Here is a 22,891-nt window from a genome sequence, read left to right as displayed (position 1 = left end):
TCCTGTGGCTTAATTGTTTTGTTATTCATTTTTTTTTATTATTGTTTGGTATTTTTGGCATCATGCCAATGACATCACAAATGTTTTTGTTGTAACACTGGTTGTTAGGCACATAGCCACTTTTGAATATATGTGTTTGATGCCAGATGTCTTTATGTTATATGGGAAGGGTGCAATTATTGTTATTGTAACAAACTTGAAATAAGTAATAACTTCTTGGAAAAATTTAAATTGTAATAAAAACTTTAGAAATTTTAGAAACTCCACCTCTGTTTAAACTTGATTCGATTTCTGTTCTGAATCTTTGAAATTGTGAAAGGAACATTTAGGGTTAGGGTTAGGGTTAGGATATGGGAACGCGATTCCTACACTTCACCACCCGAGAGGGAAGTGGACAATATTTGAAGGATAAAATTGCATTACCATATTCGGTCCTCGCCCCCTCTTGTCCCCTAGGCACACCCTTAAATAACTGGCAAAAAAATCTAAATCAGAAAAAAAGTGAGACTGATAAATATATTGAAAATATATTGATTACATTGCCCGGTGCCTGAGTGCTCATTTGTGATCCCACTTCCCCAGACGCTCTCCCCTGCGGCCAAATCCTGTCCCCCCAGACAATAAAGAAAAATAAAAAACTGTTCTCAGAGTAAGCAGGAAGAAAGTTATAACGTAGGCCATATATACGGAAAAGAAACCTGCAGTTCAGTTCCTACCGTCAGGCATGAGGGAACACAACAGTCCTCTGGCGAAAACGTATTCTCCGCTGGCTATCATGAAGAAACGCACTCACAAGACCGACTCACCAAACGGGAGCACCAAGAGTATACCAGACCCTGGCCTCTTCTTGGGGATTCATCACACTGATTATTTCTTCAGGGTGGCCACCCACAAATAGAAGACGTCCCTGGGTGAAGTCAGATCCTGATGTTTCATAAAGCATATATAGTCACCTCCTTGCCTTCAGCCTTTTCCTTCATTTTTTTCTCCCCCTTCCTTGATCCGCCATTCCCCTTAAAAAAAAAGTTTCCCGCCGAAACATTTTTTCCCCTCTCGGTTGTTATGGAAACATGATGCCGGCAACTGGCAGCTGGAATCCTCCCAGAACTGGGTCGTCCTCAAAAGTGCCTGAAGGGCTATTGATGGACACCCTCCCAGCCACATTATAAAGTGACGGACAGTCCAGAAGGCCAACCCGACTGACAAGTTATGTAGCCTTGCTACAACAGGTTGCCATCTAATAACCGGTTTGTAGCTAGCAATAAAATAAATCAGGTTGTGATCAGATCTGCCCAAAGTTGCCAGAAGTTTACTCTAAAAGTCATCTTTAACATTTGAATAAAAGCAGGCCCAGCTTTTTATTTTCTCAAGTGGAACATGACACAAACTGATGGAAGTTTGTCATTGTACATTTAATGACTGTAGGTTCAAAATGATTCCTCATTAGAGTGTTGGTGACAGAATGAATCTCTGCCTCCTTAGTGGCATGATGGTCTTATCCTGTAAGGACTTGCAAGATTTGTACAAATAATCCCAACTCTGCCAATGGATTTGTTTTGAAACCCACCACACCATATCAATAATGTCTGATTACTGGGGAAAGAGATAAGAATAAACTCTGTGTATGTGTGAGAGAGAAAGAGAGAGATCATTAATAGCCTTAAGAAATGGGGAAGCTGGCAATGTGCTGCTCACTTTTCATTATAATGTCAAAACAGCGTGGGATATTTGCATGCATACTTTTTAAATAATTAGTCTGTTTTCTTAATTTGTTAGCTTAAAAATGAATTTAAAAAAAAAACATCCAATTGTGTTAGTTACTCAAGAAACAAGTGGTGATATGTTACAAACAGGTGGCGCAGTGGTACTGATGCTGCTTTGCAGTAAGGAGACTGTGGAAGATTGTGGGTTTGCTTCCTGGTTCCTCCCTGTGTGGATAGTGCTTTGAGTACTAAGAAAAGCGCTATATAAATGTAATGAATTATTATTAAGAATCTATTGGTACTGTAGGCTCAGTTTGACATGAGACCATAGTCTACTCTGTATTCTGTAGCTTGCCTAAAAAGCTTCAAACAGGTTTGTCTTAAAAGACGTAACAAATACACTGAGAATAGTTAGATAGTTCTGTTTATCCAAACAAGAATCCTCCTCAGCTGCTCATTTAAAGCAACATTTTTATTTTTCAAATTGTACAAAGTCAGATGTAACCTTCTCCTTCTGATTTTAGGAATTATTTCAGGCAGTCCATGTCATCTTACATGTCATAAGTGAGCTTATAGCTGTAAAACTAATAGTAACTATGGCCCCCAGAATCTGGTACAGTGGATTTTGATCTCTTAGCTTTCTACACATTTTATTGTTTTGCAGATTTAATTTTAAATGGATAAATTTACATTTTTGCCAATCAATCTACACTCAGTAACCCATTATGACAAAGTAGTAATGTGTTTATAGAGAGGTTTGCAAATCTAATTAAAGTCAAAGATGAAAATCTCTCCTTCTATAAGCATTCACATCTTTTGCTGTAGCGCTCCATATTGTGGTCAGGTGCATCTTCTCCTTGAGAGGTGTGACCTGTGACAGATTAACAGGGCTTGAGAGGGCCTGACAGGAAGAATGGCATAAAATCCAAGCTTGTAGAGATTTACCCAAGACTCAAAGCTGTATTTGCAGCCAAAGGCGCATCTACAAAGTACTGAATACTTAATATAAATGAGATTTTATTTTTTTAATAAATTTGCAAACCTTTCTGAATGCATGTTTTTACTTTATCATTATGGGTAATTAAGTGTAGATTGATGGACAAAAAAATTGGAATTTTTCATTTAATATTAAATCTACAAAACAATAAAGTGTGCAGAAAGTGAAGAGGTTTGAATGCTTTCTGAATCAACTGTATGGCTGATGTTATTCTAAAGTTTAAAATTTATGAACATTTTGGGAAATAAATTACATATTCTGAAACAAATGTATTCAGCACAAACAAACCCCACATAAATGGACATTATATATTGAAGTAGACAACCAGGGACTTTATCCCACCAGGACGCCTGGAGAAGGAAAGAACCGGGAGAGGGCCAATATCTTCCCCGGGGCACAAGAGGGCAGCCTCCCCGAATTACATCAGGGCCAGGAGGCGGCTGGATGATCCCAGAGCCCGGGATGGCAGCACTTCCGCCACACTGGGAAGTACTGCTGGAAGAGGAACCAAAGGCACCAGGAAGTGCTGCAGGAAGTTCAGCAGTGCGCACTTGGAACACATTCAGGTGCAACATAAAAGGGGCCGCCTCACTCTATTCAGTGAGCTGGGGTCGGGTGGAAGAGTACGGAGCCCGCGGGAGAGGAGAGGAGTCGGCAGAAGAAAAGAGAGTAGAAAAGGATTGAGCCATGTGAGTTTATTGTGCTTGTGCTAGTGTGTTGTGCTGTATAAAAGAAGAAAAGTGTGATTTTTGGACATCTGGCTGTATCAGTGTCTGTCTGTGTCCAGGCTTCTTTTACAACGTACTTAAAATATCTTATTCTTGTTTGCAGTTAGAACTCTTTTTCAATAACTGTGCATTATTTTTGCTTATTATGAATTACCATTGCCTTCACAAATTCCACATTTGCATATCCATTTGAAATATTTGAATGGCCTCATGCTCAACTTCCGCTTTATGCTTCCCTAGAAACTTATTGTGAGTCAAAAAAATAAAAGTTATAAATAATTTAGTCTAGTCAAGGCTTGATGGTTGGATTCCAGCAGGAGACACTGCAATCAGCTGCAGGGGATTGCTGTCAGCTGAACTCAGACAGCTGCTTACATTAAAGAGGCCTGAAGAGTCAAGATGCAAGTGAACTCTATCACCAGTAGCAGCAGCTCATCAAATACCACAAAGTAATGGTAATAGTGACAAACATTCAAAGCACACAAGAATTAACTGGTACTGAAGTAACGCTGCATTTTCCATTGATTATAAAAGATGAACAAATCATAGTATCTTAGATGTTTACCTTTTACCTTAAGGTGTTTTTCTTTTGTGGATGTTCTGGAACAAAAATCCATCAGAAAAAAAAGAATTTTGAAGGGAAACTGCACAACTCATACAAAAGTGGCTGCTGTGTTCCTAAGGCAGGATTTAACGTCCTGCATTTTTTACCATATGTATCAGTTTTAATTTTTGCATTATCTTTACAACAGTTTATATAGTTTTTTTTACAGTTGAAATCAGGAAGGAGCCTTATATTTTCCACAGCCTGTACAACAATGCTTTCTTAAAAGGCAGCACCACACATAATAATGAAGTGATCATTTTCTTCCTACATTTTTGGAGTGGTCATGGTGACCAGATGTCAGAAACCAGATTCAAAAAGCAGGTTACATTCTTACAGCTCATTCAGTACAAATGCAGTGGAGATGAAAAAGAGAAATGCTTCCGAGATATCTTTAAGATGAACTTTAAACAATAAAATATTGATATCAACAATGTTGAAATGTAGAAAGTGTCCACGCAAAGAATCTATAAGTTACCAACTGACGCAAAGATGAAAATCAAAAATGGAAGAGGTGAATTGAGAGATCCAAGAGCAAAATCAATAATCTTACATGCAATATGTATTTAATTTCTGCTATGGTCAAATTATAAGAACTCCCTGAATTAAATGAATTCTTCAATGAATAACTCCAATGAGGAGTTGCACTTTGAAGACTGACGTGCTGACATCATCCTTATGAGCGGAGTTTGAAGAAGTGTGGAGTATACTGTGCTACTTCTTCTTCTTCTTTTGGCTGTTCCCATTACGGGTTGCCACAGTGGATCATCTTCTTCCATATCTTTCTGTCCGCTGCATCTTGTTCTGTTACACCCATCACCAGCATGTCCTCTCACTACATCTACAACTACTACATCTACTACTACAACACAATCGTGCCTCTCTGACTTTGTCTCCCAACCGTCCAACTTGAGCTGACCCTCTAATGTCCTCATTTCTAATCCTATCCATCCTCGTCACACCCAGTGCAAATCTTAGCATCTTTAACTCTGCCACCTCCAGCTCTGTCTCCTGCTTTCTGGTATGTGCCACCATCTCCACCCCATATAACATAGCTGGTCTCACTACCATCCTGTAGACCTTCCCTTTCACTCTTGCTGATACCCGTCTGCCACAAATTACACTCTTCTCCACCCTGCCTGCACTCTCTTTTTCACCTCTCTTGCACAATACCCATTACTCTGTACTGTTGATCCCAAGTATTTAAACTCATCCACCTTCACCAACTCTACTCCCTGCATCCTCACCATTCCACTGACATCCCTCTCATTTACAAGCATGTATTCTGTCTTGTTCCTACTGACCTTCATTCCTCTCCTCTCTAGATCATATCTCTACTTCTCCAGGGTCTCCTCAACCTGCTCCCTACTATCGCTACAGATCACAATGTCTTCAGCAAACATCTTAGTCCACGGGGACTCCTGCCTAATCTTGTCTGTCAACCTGTCCATCACCATTGCAAATAAGAAAGGGCTCAGAGCCGATCCCTGATGTAATCCCACCTCCAACTTTAATGCATCCATCACTCCTACCACACACCTCACCACAGTCCCACTTCCCTCGTACATATCCTGTACAACTCTTACGTACTTCTCTGCCACTCCCGACTTCCTCATACAATACCACTGCTCCTCTCGAGGCACCTATCTTATGCTTTCTCTAGGTCCACAAAGACGCAATGCAACACATTCTGGCCTTCTCTAAACTTCTCCATCAACATCCTCAGAGCAAACATTGCATTAGTAGAGCTCTTTCTTGGCATGAAACCATACTGCTGCTCCGTTAGAATTAATTAAAATAAAAAATTTACTGTGGAGAGCTTCAATGCAAGGAAATAATAAAAGGAGCACAAAGTTAGGACAACAGAGAAAAGTAAAGTCAATAATTTCAAAGAAACACATAAAGCAGGCAGTCAAGGGGAATAGTATTATAAAAGCTTAAGGGGCCAGAAAGTGTTAAATAACTGCAGCAGTTTTTTAATCTATTAATTTTAATAATTTAAGTGAAATCATTTAAATTTAATAGATAGAGTGGAGCAGTTTAGTAATTTAAAGCCAAATTTTTAAAAATGTAACCAGTGCAATGAAAATCCTGTTGGATGTTTTAGACTTTTTGGAGGATGGCTTGGATGAGTCAGTCTACTGTGAAGCTACCATCTGCAGCTGGTGTAAAAACAGATATGCATACATAACCTAAATTCTAATCAAATGTTTAAGTGAAAAAGTAAAATAAGTAGCACATTAAAATAGCTTGTCTTAATTGTAGAAGTATCAAAAATAAAACAAATGAGTTGGAGTTGTATGTAACTGAGCATAATTATTATATTACAGCAATTTAACAGAAACCTGGCAAATAACAAAGATGGGGGTGAATATAACATAAATATGTGCACATTTTTTAGGTCTGAAGCTTGAAAGTACAGCTTATGTGAAGGATTTAGGAGTTGTAGTAGACTCATCACTATCAACCTCCAGACAGTGTTCAAAAGCCATTAAGAAGGCTAACAGAATGTTAGGTGATTTAGCACGATGTGTAGAGTACAAGTCCGAGGAGGTTATGCTCAAGCTTTATAACAAACTGGTTAGACCTCTTCTGGATTACTGGTTCCAAGTCTACAAAACTGACATAGAAGTGCTACAAAAAGTCCAGAGATGAGCGACTAGGCTGAGTCCAGGGCTACAGTGAACGGGTTAGGAGTAAAGCTTAAAACAGCTGAGCCTGTTTACTTTCAGCGAAAGGAGATTAACAGGTGACATGACTGAAGTGTTCAAAATTATGACGAGAATTAGTACAGTTGATAGAGACTGTTCATTTAAAATGAGTTCATCAAGAACATGGGGACACATTTGGAAACTTGTTAAGGGTAAATTTTGTACAAGTATTAGTAAGTTTTTCTTCACACAGAAAAGCATAGACACACGGAATAAGCTACCAAGTAGTGCGTTAGACAGTAGAGCTTCAGGGACCTTCAAAACTGACTTGATGTTATTTTGGAGGATTTAAGTGGATATGACTGTCAAGATTTGTTGGGCTAAATGGCCTGTTCTCATCTAAAATTTTCTAATGAAAATATTTTTCTTTTCACATTCTGATGTAGTTAAAATTTGCCCTTGTGAATTTTCTGATATTTAGAATGTAATTGGAATACCCAGCATTAAATAGACTGCCAAGTTGTTATTATGATTTGAAATTTAATTGGTGTACTTGTTGTTCATATATCTTCTTAGTATTTCATAATGTAAGTATATATTTGCCATTTTATATAACTGTTTCTTAGGTGTTATGTATATTACCAGGTGCATGATGCTTCTTGAGCCAATTTTATGTGCAATAAACACCATCTAGTGGAACTTCTAATTGTTGAACTTCTATTTAAATTATTTATCATGTTAATATTGCAGCTGAGTAATTTCTATTTGATTAATTCTCTTTGGTATACCGCACACCATTAGGTAACAAATTCCCATTCATGTATTAATCAATGAAGATTGTTGGAAAAGATTTTCTAGATTCCCTTAGCTAAGTTGTGCCATGACTTTTAAAATTATAAAATCCTTTGTCACCATCCAGACCCAATATTCCAGTCTACACACTGGAGTGAACAATCATAATTTTGCCATTGCATCATACATACCTCTGTATTTCCCCAACTACAGCATGGATCTCAAATCTGACTTTTAGTTATCTTTGAAAAGACATGGAACACAATTATTCTTCCCTGTATGTGCGTTTATTGAAGACATTTACCATCACATGTTCCTAAGGTTTCGAACAAAAGAGTCTGAAAATAGACAGATGACCAAAAGACATGGCAATAAATACAAAATAAACTAGTTAACTGCAGTCCCTCTCTGGGCGTAGTGTACACTATGAACTCACAAATCTGCCTTAGAGGTTACACAACCTCAGCCAAACAGAATAAAAACTGAAAAAGTTCAAAATTCTCAAAGACATGGAGATTAGGTGAACTGGCAATTAGCACCACAATTCTGCCCTAAATGAGTGGATTAAGAAAATGAATGGATAGATTGGAAAATTCCTAACATAGTTTAAATTATTTTAAAAAAAGAGTAAAATTAAGTGACCAAGTGCATAGTGTTTTTGTTTTGTTAAATGCTAATTAGCATATGTCATAAGGTGAGATGGCATCAACCTGCAATAGCACAAAACTACAAATTTGTTTGGTCCACAAACAGAAAACATTTTGAAACAAATCTTAAACTAAAACACAGAAATCTTAGCCCAGTAGACCTTTAGGTTTTTCCTGTCAAAACTGTGACATCACATCAGCAGCACTTTGTTATCAACGACAGCAGTTAAAGTTGAAAATTCAGAAGAAGAATGAGATCTGTAATTTAATACACAAAAATAAAAATGTATTGCAATATTGTAGTATTATCAAAAAATGAACTAATTAGAAGAAGTAATAGACTCTGTGCACAGTTTTTGTGGAAAAGAGGATGGTGGCAAAATTGGATGCCATTATGAAAAACCCTTTCCAGGAGGCACTCTCTTTGAAAACTTTTAGCTACAGGCTTATTCCACCACGATGTGCTAAAAAGTGCATCTAGGGATCGTTTCTGCCGACTGCTATCAAGCAATTCAATTCCCCCCCAATGTACCCGTTAAGGTCATTTTGAAAATTTCAACACGATATACATTCATTTATTCTTCGATTGATTGATTGTTCGGCTATATTATTTGTCCTGTGAGTCTGTTTCCTGTTTTATGTTTTTGTTTCTGCCGCTTTATGCATCTGAATTTCGCCATGTGATTAATAAAGTTTATCTAATCTAATCTAACCCACAATTAAACCTTTAAGTAAACCTGGAATAACTCTGTCCATGATGCTGTTCCATTTCCCACAGTGCTTTTCCAGCTTCATTTCTGATTCTGAGGTAGCAGTCAAAAAATATCTGCTTTCTACTGAATCAGGAGATACTTTGTTTCAATCTCCAGTTCAAGCTGTTTCATTTTACACAGCGTACTTTCATGCGAACCAGAAGTAACAATAAACACAACATAATGGCATGATGTAGAAATCTTTCAGTGGTTAGAAACAATTTTTTCCCACGATAAGGAGCATTGACAACAACTGCGTTTGTGCACTTCTGCATTTGCAATAAATGTGAGGTTTGCTTACCCAATCATAGCTCTGGGAACAGAATGCCTATTATCTGATAAGTAGAAGAGGGCTTGAAAATGATGCGCTACTTCACATGCTACAGAAAAGAAACAATTTCATCTAGGTGTGTCTAAAGAAGATGGCAAGCACTGCTCAGGGCATACAGTGATGTGGCCGCTTCGATGTCATTTAAACAGTGTGCATGTCAGATGAAAATCATTTCACTGTATGTTGTGTATTTATTCTCAGGTAGCCTACTATGTGAACATAGTTCCTATTTAGTTTATCTCAATCAAATCTACCGTCTTTTGGCTTGTACCTACTATAAATATTTGTTAATAATGTTTACTTTAGAATGTTTGATTGACATTTATTACATATTACCCAAGTTAATGCACCTCCAGTGTCTTTGTTGTGCCAGTAGAGCAGTGAGCATTGAGAAGGAGGACTCCCCACCTCTAGGCATCACTCTTGAGGTGAAAAATTTGGGGAATTGATTGCCAGTCACCTAGGGTGTTTGTTTCTTACCAGATCAGTATATGGTTTGATTAGTGCAATCACAGGTGAGTGTACATCCTTTTTTTATTTACCTGCTATCCAATCATGAGCAAGATAAAGAGGCTCTGATACTAGGATTGATCTAATTGTGCTAGCTATTTTATACATGTTTATATATTATGTTTAATACATGTATGGATTTATTTTTATGTTGAGCCAATTTCAGGGACATGCAAGCCAACAGTTGTGGGTGCAGGCAAGAGCGACGTTTGGGGGTGGCAAGTGGCCCGCGCCTAAGGGGGCCCTGCTTTTGAGGTCCGCGTGTCCCGTTCGAGTGGATTTGTCAGGTTATATTCTCCAGTATAGATCAACCATGTCTGAAGACAGGTTTTGTGTTCTGGAGATCCTATTTATAGAAAAAGACATTTCATCCAGATTAGACTTCCAATCGGAAGGCAAGAAACGTGGATTTTCGTCTCCAAACCTGGAAGCCGGTAAGAGATTTCATGATGATACCTCTATGTTAATTTCACACTTCCTGTCAAAAACACTGAAACTCACATTTTATTTGTAGGCCATAAACATCTCTGAATATTAATGCACAAAAACATATATCGCTAATGATAATGGCTGACATGACATCAACGTGAGTTAAGACTATGACATCCTGCATATCGAGACTCAGAGTATACTTGCAATTTGGGTACTTTTCTAGAAGAGGCCCTGCTAATTTCCACATGACACCGCATCGCATTTCGCACTATCATGGTATTGTCATGAATTATGAATTTCACTTTTTTAATAGAATATATCATTATATTTTGATAAAGTCTGTGTGTTATCTTGCAAAAAAGTAACTGAATGCATAATGAGAAAATATACAGTCCACACATACCAGTAACAGAGTTTGACATAACTGGCCCCGCACACCCCTAAGGCCGCCTCTGGGTGCAGGGCAAGAATCACTAAATGGAGAATATCAAATAAACTGCTTAATACACCCATACAGTATGTACAGAGTGTGTTTATATGTTTGTGTGTAAGTATTATGGGTGTTTAGTGGTGCCTGTTCAATTACAGCATTTTGGCAACACTGTTTTTAATGTTTTAAACAAGTTTTCAGTCTATCAATTTGGCAGCTGTAAAAGTGAAACCTTTTAAATCCACATAGATCTGGCAGAAGTTAGGCAATAATGATATCTTATTTTCCTTGACTAGAACCAAACACAATCTGGATTTTAATTGTCTAGTTTTGTTCTCCTTACTCCTTAGCCAGCAATACATTCATCAAAAATGATATTTTTATTTGATATCCACAGGATGTAAGCTCATCTGTGAAATTAACTTAAACTGGATTCACTCAGGAACAGACATTTGAATGATATAACCCGTTTAAATTTATGAGGCACAATTGAAAATTATTAATGTGCAGTCAAGAGCAATCAGAATTTCATCAGGTCAATATAAGAAAACAAGGAAAAGGCTAAGAAATTGTTTTAGTAGATAAAATATACACACATTTTGCACATGTGGTTAGTTGTCAACAGTACTGCATACTGGTGCAACATGTTATAGTAAAACTGTTGCTGCCAAACACTACAGATACACTGCAGATTTGGAAACTGTAAAGGACTCTCTGTTCTAAAGTTATGAAGTTTTGTTTTTTTTTATATTAGTACATCTGGTCCAGCATACACATTTAATTTATCGTAGTTTTTCACAAAAAAAACTCTTATTTATGATTTAAAGCATTTTTTTCAGCAAAAGTAATTAACAATAGTCAACAAATCAGAACTAATAAGGCTGTTAAACAGTAAGTAAATAAGCAAATATGAGAAAAAAAATATATTTTTTATGTTTTAAATTTTGTATGTGTTTGCAAACAATAGATCTTTGATAATTAAGTAAATAAGTCACTCACAACAAGGAGAATCAAGGTTCAAGTACTGGGTCCTAATTGTACGGGGTGTCCATGTTCTCCCCATGTCTGTATGGGGTTCCTATGGGTGTTCCGGTTTTATTCTACAGTCCAGAAAATTGAGCTTCTGATACTAAATTAGCCCCTGATGTGAGTGTTCACAGTGTAGTGGGCTGGTATCCAGTTCCAGCTTCTCCGCAACCATGCTCGGGATAGGCAGGTGTGGAAAATTGATGGATGTATGGTTGTATTATATTCTGATTTTAAAAAATGGACTTTGGATCATACCATGGCCAATAAATACTAACATGTACCATGTAATAGCAAGCAAATTGTACAATAGTGCTTTATAGGAGATATATAGATTGTGGTAAATAAGTCGAGCACAACTCAAAAAGAAGTGTTGGGGAATGGCCCCGTATATTGCTGGAAGCAAAAGTGGTCAAAAAATAGATGAAAAACATCCAAACATTGCTGTGTAATGGTGGCTTTTATAGGAGACATAAAATGGCTGCAGGAAGTGATGGATCATAGGGAAACTGGAAGTGACGTCATCTCTGAGGGACCGGAAGTGACGTCATCAACATGAGCCGGAAGTGTTGTGAATGATGGAGGAATATTTGTCCCGTTCTCAGGATTATTGTTTATGTTGTGAGTAGTTGTTTTATTTATCTTCTTTGGTTCTATAAGGTTAGAGAGAGAGGTATTATTACCATGAAAAAAACCCCCATTAATTGTTACATCGCTCACCTTAGGACTTGTTGACTGCTTCCCAAGCGCACGTGTGTGACAAGATATAATACATAATAAAAATACATATGTGACCTATAGGGGGCATCATAGAACCCTGAACCCCAGACACGAGCCCCAGGTGCAGATTAAAGGTTTATTTCCATCAAATACCGTACATCAAACTTCTTTCCTCACAGTAGCAAAACACAAGGCAATCCTTTATTTTCTTTCTCTCTCTCCCTCTCCTTGTTTTTCTTTATTTCTTTTCCTCTACTCTTCCCAGGTGAGCTTTAGCTGTACTCCACTCCTGACCTAAGTCTGACTCACCTAGGTAAGGTAGAGCGGCTCCTTTTATGAAAGACCCAGCAGTACTCCCGTTGTCAGGTGCTTGCCTGTAGGAAGCAGAAGTGGAAGCTCCTCAAAGTAGGGATCACAGATCACCCCCTGGCAGGCCACACAGAACCCAACAAGGCTGGCAAATGGACTACAATTCCCAGTACACACTGCAGGTGTCTGTATGTATACTGTATCCCAGGAATGCTGCCATCTAGAATTTCCGGGGAGTAAGCAATCTGAGTCAGTTGTCGCCCCTTGCACCTTTAATATATTGGCCTCTGGGCCAGTCAAGGTTCTTCGGTACCCCTCAGCCATAATACCAGCGTATTTTTGTCTACATTGGCATCTTCTACCATGCTGCTGGCTGACGTTCCTTCTTTCCCAGTCACTACTCTGGCCTCCTGAATAGGAAAGGGACCCATGCATGCCGCCCATGACAGTATGTGCTTACTGTAACGAGCTGAAAAATATCACAGGCTAAATTGTAACATCTTGCTTTTTAATTTAATGCGGCAAATAAAAAAATTCAAGTAGAGTAAACAAATATAAAATGGAAAGTCATATTTTAACAATGGACATGGCACTGTCATTCAGAATGTAAGTCACTGCACTTTCCTAAAATGCCTTTATTAAATGCTGTGCAAAAAGTGTATCATTTTACACCTAAGTCTGTGGCTTATTTTTTCCATTCCATGCAAGTTTAGCACCATCTGCTGGTATTAATTGCCATGTGTGCTACCTGAAAACTAGAAATAAAAAGTTATACTGTGTTTTGGGCCACTTTCCCTGTGCAATAATTTCCTTTAGTATTTTTATTTGACATTATTATTTGTTAACAGTTAAATATGTCAAAACAGGTTTTTAGTTTTGCAAAAGACAAACTGTTAAGAGTTATATAAAAATATATAAAACCTTTTTACAATTATGTGTAAATCAATACATTTATGAGAATTAAATGATTAGCCATTTTTTATGAAAATAAAAAAAATCCACATCATTTAATATATTAAAGCTATAGTCCTGTACAATTTGCAGAGTTGAGTATGAAAAAATATGAAAAGTTATTTTTAATCATTGTGTAAAATTGCCACAAAAATCTTAGTTTGTCAAAATGTAAGCAACCGCTTGGCGTTTCTCCTTAGTCATGTACTGTACATGTGTAGCCCTGCGCTGCATAGACGGGGTAGACAAGAAGGATTCGGAGCCAGGATAAGCACCATAGTGCTTCAAGATCCATTGCAGTTGGGCAACACAAGGAGCAGCACCATATATGACAGGAAGGAGCAGGAGAAGAAGCACCAAATAATGATATGGCAAGACAGAAAGAGAAAGCAAGGAGAAGGAACAAACTCAAGTGGCCAAAGACAAATGGAAGAGAAACTTGGAGCAGACTAGACCAGAATTTGTATACAGTCTTAGGAAATTCGCTGCAAGGTGGAATAGAGGTTAAAAAAACATATTTAGCAAAATTATCTACAAATAATGAAGGATTTGAGGAAGCAAAGAAGAGCATCCCCAGGGAGACTGGATAAAAGAGAAGAAGGACATTCTGCAGTTGTTAAAGGGATGGTGGGTAACTTAGGAAGGCATGGAGGAAAAAGAATCTGAGACGGTTGGTCTGAAGAGGGGAGAATAGATCCAAAAATAAAACAACGGGAAGGAGAAAGAGATGATGATGTTTATCAAAACTGTTTTAAGTATGCCAGGGTCCTATTGGAAGAAAAGAAGAGTGGGAGGCATTACATCACTAAGGAAGAACTTGTGGAATTCTTGAAGTACCAGGTTGGTGAGCCCCTAAAGCACAGCTCCTCACTCTGTGGGACTGTGGTAAAGAGTAGATCTATAATATACAGACGTCAATTACCAAACACACTTAATACAGTTAAGAGTAATGGGGTAGGAGCAAAGCAGGACCCAGCTTCATGTGCAGTAACACTGCAAATATTCATACAGTCTTATGCCTATCTTGTATCACTGGTGATGTGGAAGGAAAACAAGAGAATCGACAGTAAACAACAATAGAATTCAAACCCAGGACTCTTTAAGGCAGCAGCATTAACCTCTGTGCCACTGTCAAATATAAGTATATATATCAAATATAAGTACACAAATTGATCTAATGCAAAGACAATCATTTTCGGGAATAATCAAAACAAAAAAATATATGAAACATCCTCCTAATGGCAGCCCAAACGAAAACCCCACCTCATTCCACCCAAAACAGCCCTGTAAGGAGAAAAACAAAGAGTTTTAGGATTGCTCAAGTCAACCTCAGACCAGGAAGCCACACATGTACAGGCTTAGTTAGAAAAAATTTAAATAGTCAAACAACAAGAGCAATGTTAATGCCCCATGATGTCACCATAGACCACCTTCACCATTGACTTGTATCTTTCAAAATTACTCTCAGATGACCTGTTGATCCTTGCTGCAAAAAAAATCAAGGAAAATCAAATTCTAAAAGAAGATTTCCATAAACTAAAAAAAAGGAGAGTATGGGGATTTCCAATGAGAGGGCAATAAAGTTTTGCAGCGATTTTACCTAAACAAAATAACTTCTTCTGGATAACAGTAAGAAGAAAGAGAAATGAGATCTAATAAGTTGAACGGTTGTGGCACTTAAGTTATATTGGTTAGAAGAAGGAGGACAGAAAATTAGAAATATCAAACTAAAAACCTCAGCAAGTGGGTATTTCCGGAACGCATGTAAAAATGTGCCTGGAGCACTCATCATGCATAGATGGCATTTAGGATCCACAGCCAGGCCCATGGCATAACACTTCCAAGGAGTGACATATAAATGGTTTGAATATTTGAGCTGGATGTGCTGATAATTTGTGTTCTTAGAAGAAAAAGTGAACTTTTTAAAAATAGATTTCTATGAGATAGGAAGAACACAAGAAAAAATGTGCTGCCAGATTGAGAATATTGATAAGGGCCTGTAGAATGCTTTACAAAGAGATGAATACAGCACTTGCACTGGCTTTAAGGTAGGGGGACGAGAGCAACAACATTTATAAAAAGGATGAGAAGGAAGTGGAGAAGATAGTGGTACATCACTCACCTTCAAAACAGATCTAAGTTATAAATAAAAGAAAAGGTGATACCCAAATGACTTGACCTCAATGTCTGGAAAGTCCAAGGTCCAGAGTCATCATAAACATCCACGGGAGTCAGAAAAACCACACATCTAAGAAATGGGATTTCCACCAAATTGTTGAATTTGGATATGTCAGAGTACCAAACTGAACAAGAATCAAGAAACCAAGAGCCAAGTCCCCAAAATGTATAAAATAATAGGACCAAGTTTTAATCCTGACTTTAGTATAAGGGCAGTGAAAGGAAGAGCAGTGAGGGATATTGGTGATACTATATTAGACCCAAAGAAAAGCCACACAGGGGGATTAACTGGAGGGTCTACCCAGATCCAAATTAGATGAAGTCTAAATGCTTAATGATATAATTCCAAATCTGATAAAGATACTCCACCCTCATACCTGCCAAAAATAAAAGATTAAAGAAAACTGAAATGTTTAATAGAGGGCTTCTTATCATTCAAACACCAGTCCAGTATCTAGTGGGTAAGGAGCATTCTGAAATACTATATGTATACTGTTAATTCTCATTATTTATGGGGGTTACATTCCTGAAAACTGTGCGGAAATGGAAACTGCAGATACTGAGGATGGGAGAAATGGAGTTAGGTTCTGCCATTTCCTATTCACTCTTTTGCTAACAGTATAAACACATAATGTTGTGTGCCATTACAGTAAAGAACAGTTCCCCTAATGCAGTATGTATTTTATGACATATTTTAAACTAGTCTTCAACAAAAACTCACACATAAAAGTCTAACATAAAAAACATTTTAATATATGCTGTAAGAATGCCAGAGGGTGCTGTTGCCCCGTGAACCCAATCGACAGATACGCTAGACACAGGGTAAAAGCACAAAGAAAATCCTTTAGACTTTCTTTTTTCTTTAAAGTGCCTTTCAAGCACTACAGCCACCATACACAAATAAAGAAATAATGAATCAATACAATTCTCTTCTCCACACCTCCCAGCAAGCTCTGTCTTCTACCTCCCAACTCCGGCTCACTTACTGGGTCTCCAGCAATCCTTTATATAGTTCTTGACCCGGAAGTGCTCCTACTCTTCCTTCCACGTGATTTGCCAGTACTTCCGGGTCAGATGGAGAATCCCAAGTCTTTAATCAGCCCGGAAGTACTATGGGGCTTCCATCCTCATTACTTCCAAGCACTTCCGGGCTGCAAGGGAAGCATGACTCCCCAGCTCTTTTCATAGATCCCCCTGGCGGCACCCATGGTACCCAACAGGGCTGAGAAACCAGACTCCAAATCCCATGATGACCTGTGGGAATCCAGGGCACCACTGCACTCCAGGGGAGCTGCCATCTAGCGTTTTGGGGGAGGCAGTGTCCTGAAAAGGCTGCCTTCCCCCATCCTTCCACTTCAGGGCCATCCCAGCCGGGTTGAGCTGCCGGCTGTCCATCACAATGCCTTAACAACAAAATGTAATACAAAAATGAAGTTTATGAACCAGAATCTTACCTTGAAAGATGGGTGATGGTGCTAAGGGGCGTTGTAATATTCTGAAACTCTCAACCTTGGCTGCCCCTTAAAGAACCAAGGGAAAGGTTCCGGCCATTCTGTAGGGTGGGTGTTACAGATAGAAAGGCCAGCTTGACATTGTTAATATCAGCTGCTTCTTCCTCCATGTTGACTTACATTTGACTCAATGAAGGTTGTGGCAATGTAATCTCTTCTTTTTAACTGATTTGCACAACTGCATCAGGTTGTTTGCTCGGATCTCCATACTGTACATGGCAGCAAGCAAATGACAGGTGTCATTAAATAGGTTATACTTTTATTGAAGCAGATAAGGTGAATGCATGGGAGCATAATCTGCTGATAGCAAGGATTTCCCGTATTAATGTATATTAATATTAGCTATTCTAAACATTTGGCCCTGTGCATTATAGATTATCAAGATGAATCAGTCCTTGCCAGGAAGAATGCAAAATCAATAATGCAAGAATTTAGTAGATGAATACTGAATACTTTCCCTATACTGTAGCCTAACAAAATAGTCTCTTCCGTCAGTTTTGGTTGAGTTTGTCATATTCCACAAGTTATTACCACCTGGCCCCAGACTAATGACACCAGTTTAAGTCAAGGTTATTATTATTATTACAGTAAAATAAAATTTGTGTTTACTTGTCTCAGAGAAAAAATACAGCAAATAAATAAAAAGTATACTTAGACTGAAACATATACCATAGGCATCCAGTTAGTTCAAAAATATACAGACTTGTTTTCGTGATGATAAGTTGTGCAATTAGCATGACTTTTAATGAACCATTACATCAAGATTTAACATATCACCATCAATAAGTGACTGAGAAAACTGAATACTTTTGACAATTATGAATAATCTCACAGTACATGGTAATAATTTAATTTACACAACAGTCAACATAAAAAGTATAAGAATGCTTCAACCAAAGTGTAACAATGACAACATTCCCCTTACAAATAAATGTATGAAAAAGTCACAATACTGTGAACTACTGTATTTTTAAAAATCAGGTTTAATTGTAATTAAAATAATTATACAGCAGACTTGCATCTTTCTTTCACTGACATACTGTAGTACCCTGTCTAGGTTTGATCATTTTAGCTGAACACACTCCAAAACTGAATACTTATATACAGAAGTATTTTTATTTATATATATATATATATATATATATATATATATATATATATATATATATATATATATATATATATATATATATTTATTTATTTATATATTTGACATAGTAGCATGATATTCAGCAGAATTAAAAAGCATATATATATATATAGACCAGTAACGGCATACTGCACGATAACATGCAATGAATACACTTGACTTGAACATTCCTAGTCTTCATTCTCTGTCTCTGCATGTTTAGCATTCGTTTGCTCAGAGGTTGATGCACTTGCAGTTTCCTGAGCAGCTCTTCTTTTCTCCACCCAAGAGGCCCGCTGCTTTTCTTCTTTCATTGGCATCTTTTGCGTTAAAACTGATTGTTAGTTTTGTGTTGCAATTACTTAGTACATTTTCTTTAATTTTTCACTTAAGCTGGCACTTAAGTCTTCAATCTGCCTCAAGAATGATTAGCGAAGGTGGTAGGGAATGAGAATGGTGCCCATATGAATGCGCCTATGCGCCCTGCTGCACACTGCCGAGAGTTGATTCTACAATAAAATAAAAATAAAAAGAGTAATAAAAATCATCACCCTGAAAGCAGATAGTAGATGTCACGTAGTATATGTGTACCAAATTTCAGGTCAATAGTTCAAATGGTTTGCGAGCTACAGGTGATTTAAAATCCTGGACGGACAAACGAACAGCCACGGTAGCGTCTTATATAGAAAGATAGGATGCTTTTATTTCTTTCTACTGTTCAGGAAATGGGAACACAATGTACCACTTGCTCTCTACTGCACATTTTCCACTTAGTTAAACATGCAAAGAAGGAAACACAATGCTGGTTTGTGTACTGACTCCCCAAATAACAACATTTGCATAGCACCTTTCACTACACCACCTTCTTTGCATCATACAGACTGTTGCGCAAATGCTAATTTTTAAGGTCACTGAAGGGTCTTATATTTGGAGCCATCTGAGCAGATATAGGACTTGGACTCAGCTAGAATTGTTTAGATTCACCTAGCAGTCCTCATGATTTTACAGTGCATATATTACATCATGTGAGACTGTTGCTTTTTATTCTGCACTATACAATAAATTGTTTTGCATCCATATGAAAATGAAAAGTATCTTATGAAGAACACCCATCTGCCCATCCATCCATTTTCTAGAACCCTTTATTCAAGCTAAAATTAACCTCAGCATTTACATGCATTGGAATGTCTGCTATGGGTTTAATGGTGAGAAAAACCTAAAAAATATTAACAAGACTCCAGGCTGCTATAAATAAGTTCTTATATTTTACTTGATTGTGTACTTAGTAATGTTAATTTGTTTGTAAAAGTGCTAACTAATGTATTCAATCAGTCAATTTTAATACCTGGCCCAAAGTAAATATTAAAATCCTCAGTCCATTCTGCATATGCAACACTTCTGTCATCATGTTCCCCCCATCCATTTCCTGAACTCACTTCTTTCAGGGCAGGGGTACAAGGTGAGGGCACATTTTTGTAATACAGTAGGAGACTTGAGTCCATGGAGAAAAACAATGGACACGTGAAGCGTGCAAACTCCAGTGACAAAACCATAGCATGAATGCAACTCCCTGGACCTGTGATTCAAAAGGACTAATTACCTCACAGTCAAGTTGCCATATATATTTCATGTACATGATTTATCTTTAAAGATCTATGTTTTAGTTCAGAAAGATATATCAAATGGTTGAGAGTGCTTCATGTCACCTTTGATATTTTGTAACCTATTTTCTTTGCTTCCATTTTTGTATTTTGCAGCTGATGACCAACAATACTTTGCTCCAGAGACCCCACATGCATGATATAAACTCACACGATGGATATGTATTGACAAAGGAACATGAGTACATGGAATCTATTATAAAAGTAGGCCGTCATAATGATAAGATCATTAGTTCTCCTACAAAAGCCACATGGTGTCACTTCAATGCTCTTTTATCAGCAGCTTTCTATTTTTCCCTTTCTTCTGCAAATGAATTTCTTTGCTTTTGGACAAACATTTTGTACTGTGTGATAAGTCAACCACTCTAGACATCATAAAGGTTTGGGGCAGCCACCCGTATATTATAACCCAGCTGCAAAACTTTAAATAGTTGAACTAGGGTGTTCACAAGATCAAGTCCAAATCAGAACTGTCAGACTAGAGGTAAGCTGGCGGCTTTAAAGGCCCGCAGAAGAAGTGTTGTCATTGGGGCAGGAACTTGAAATGATGTCATCTCTGGTGCCGGAAGTAGGTGGGATTTCCCATCACTGACCTACAAGGAACTGAGAAAGACAGTCAGTACACCCTGCCACCTCCGGTCTGGTGTTGTATCAGCATTACTCAAGCCCTTTAGCTGCCTCCTATTTGCAAGTGTGTGACAACTGGCAATGTGAATGTTCAAGCAGTACTGATGAGTAAAACAGCAAAGTTTCATTTTAAGTACAGTTTTATAAAATTACCCCATAAATTTGTTTTGTGTGAGATTTTGTAATTATGAGCATTTAGTTTGTCTTTTTTTTTAATGTTTTTTGCCACAGTAAGCAAGAGATATTGCTACCTAAGGCTTATTCTACACCTGAAACCACTGTCTCCTTCCAACACATCTCCAGTGTTCCATCACTTCTTCCATGTGGCTCTGCCTCATACATTGCTTTGCCTGTTAATAATGAGAAAATTCATTTTTTACCTCATATATTAATTTTTTTAATGCATATTTAAAGGGTCTGGCTGGCACAAGGCTCACTAGTTTTTTGGTAAGACTTAAATCAAAGCAAGCCATACTCTAGCAAGTATACTCTTGTTTATGCATACAAGTAAAGTCAAATAACAATAGATGAATGCAGTATTAATCCCATGATCTGTCACATTCCACAATATTGCTTTTACATGCCTGCAAAAGCTGCATTTCCCAACACCATATTATGTTAGGATAGATAGATAGATAGATAGATAGATAGATAGATAGATAGATAGATAGATAGATAGATAGATAGATAGATAGATAGATAGATAGATAGATAGATAGATAGATAGATACTTTATTAATCCCCAAGGTATTATGTTATGTGCTATCAGCTACTCCCCATCCCCCATACTCTGTACAGTTTCTTTCTTACCTATGGATTTGTGGTCAGTCCTAAGAAATATTCATTCTGTAGAAAACCTCAGGATTTTTCTTCCAACTTCGTAACTGTGAAAATTCAGATATATGCCAATGTTTCTCAAGTTTTCATTAAATCTCTATTAACAGCTAAAAACTTTAAGCTGTAACTGCATATATTGGCTTATGGTAATGGTGACCACAACTACAAATCACCTTCTCAGTAAATATGTCATGTGAAATAGTAACTCAATCTACAGTTATATGATTTTGAGGTCTGCTGTAGAGAAAAGTAGTGTTCAAAAGCAAATGCACACTAAAACAACAAAGCATGGAAAGGTTCTCCCATACTGTTACTCAAAATGCTTTATATTCAGTTTCACCAACCCACTTGAAATAGAGCATATGAGCTCAAAGCTCTTTTGGCTAGAACACAGAGTAAAATTGCATGCTGAGATCATCCTTGCTGGTGGATTATACTGGGTGCTACAGGCTGCTTATGCCTGAAACTTACAAAAATAGAATGTTTTCTCCTAAAAGCTTTTGTTTGCGACTAAAGGTTGGGTAGTAATTGCTACGGCTTTTTTCCTCACTTTTGCTGTTTTTCTCAAATGTCCAAGAGCTGGGGTACGTTGTGAATGAAGCATGCTTGTGTATTTCGGAAGCATGTCAACAAGGAGACACAGAATATTAGGAACAGTGATGAGACCTAGATCATACCAACAGTGAAATAGCAAATGCTTTGAACTTTCATTTTTCTTAGGTTTACAAAAGTGAAGAAGTCAATAAGCTCTGATAAGTAACAGGGACTACTAAGGCGGTACTTAGAAATTTGGAAATTGTAAAGAGAGAAGATTTGATGGGCTAAAATCTAACAAGCAAAATGAACCAATAATATTTCTCCCTGTGTGCTTAATGAAGTTAATAAATGAACACTTGACATATATTTTTAAAAAAATTTCTGCACACTAGAGAATTTTCTGAAGACTGCAAGGAATGAATCATTCAGCAGAAATGTGTCAAGAAATGCTACTGGGGTTCCTTTTGATGGTGCTAAGGGCGTTGTAATATTCTGAAACTCTCAACCTTGGCTGCCCCTTAAAGAACCAAGGGAAAGGTTCCGGCCATTCTGTAGGGTGGGTGTTACAGATAGAAAGGCCAGCTTGACATTGTTAATATCAGCTGCTTCTTCCTCCATGTTGACTTACATTTGACTCAATGAAGGTTGTGGCAATGTAATCTCTTCTTTTTAACTGATTTGCACAACTGCATCAGGTTGTTTGCTCGGATCTCCATACTGTACATGGCAGCAAGCAAATGACGGTGTCATTAAATAGGTTATACTTTTATTGAAGCAGATAAGGTGAATGCATGGGAGCATAATCTGCTGATAGCAAGGATTTCCCGT

Source organism: Polypterus senegalus, chromosome 5 (assembly GCF_016835505.1).
Source record: "Polypterus senegalus isolate Bchr_013 chromosome 5, ASM1683550v1, whole genome shotgun sequence".
NCBI classification, from domain to species: Eukaryota; Metazoa; Chordata; class Cladistia; order Polypteriformes; family Polypteridae; genus Polypterus; species Polypterus senegalus.
This window is presented reverse-complemented; position numbering follows the sequence as displayed.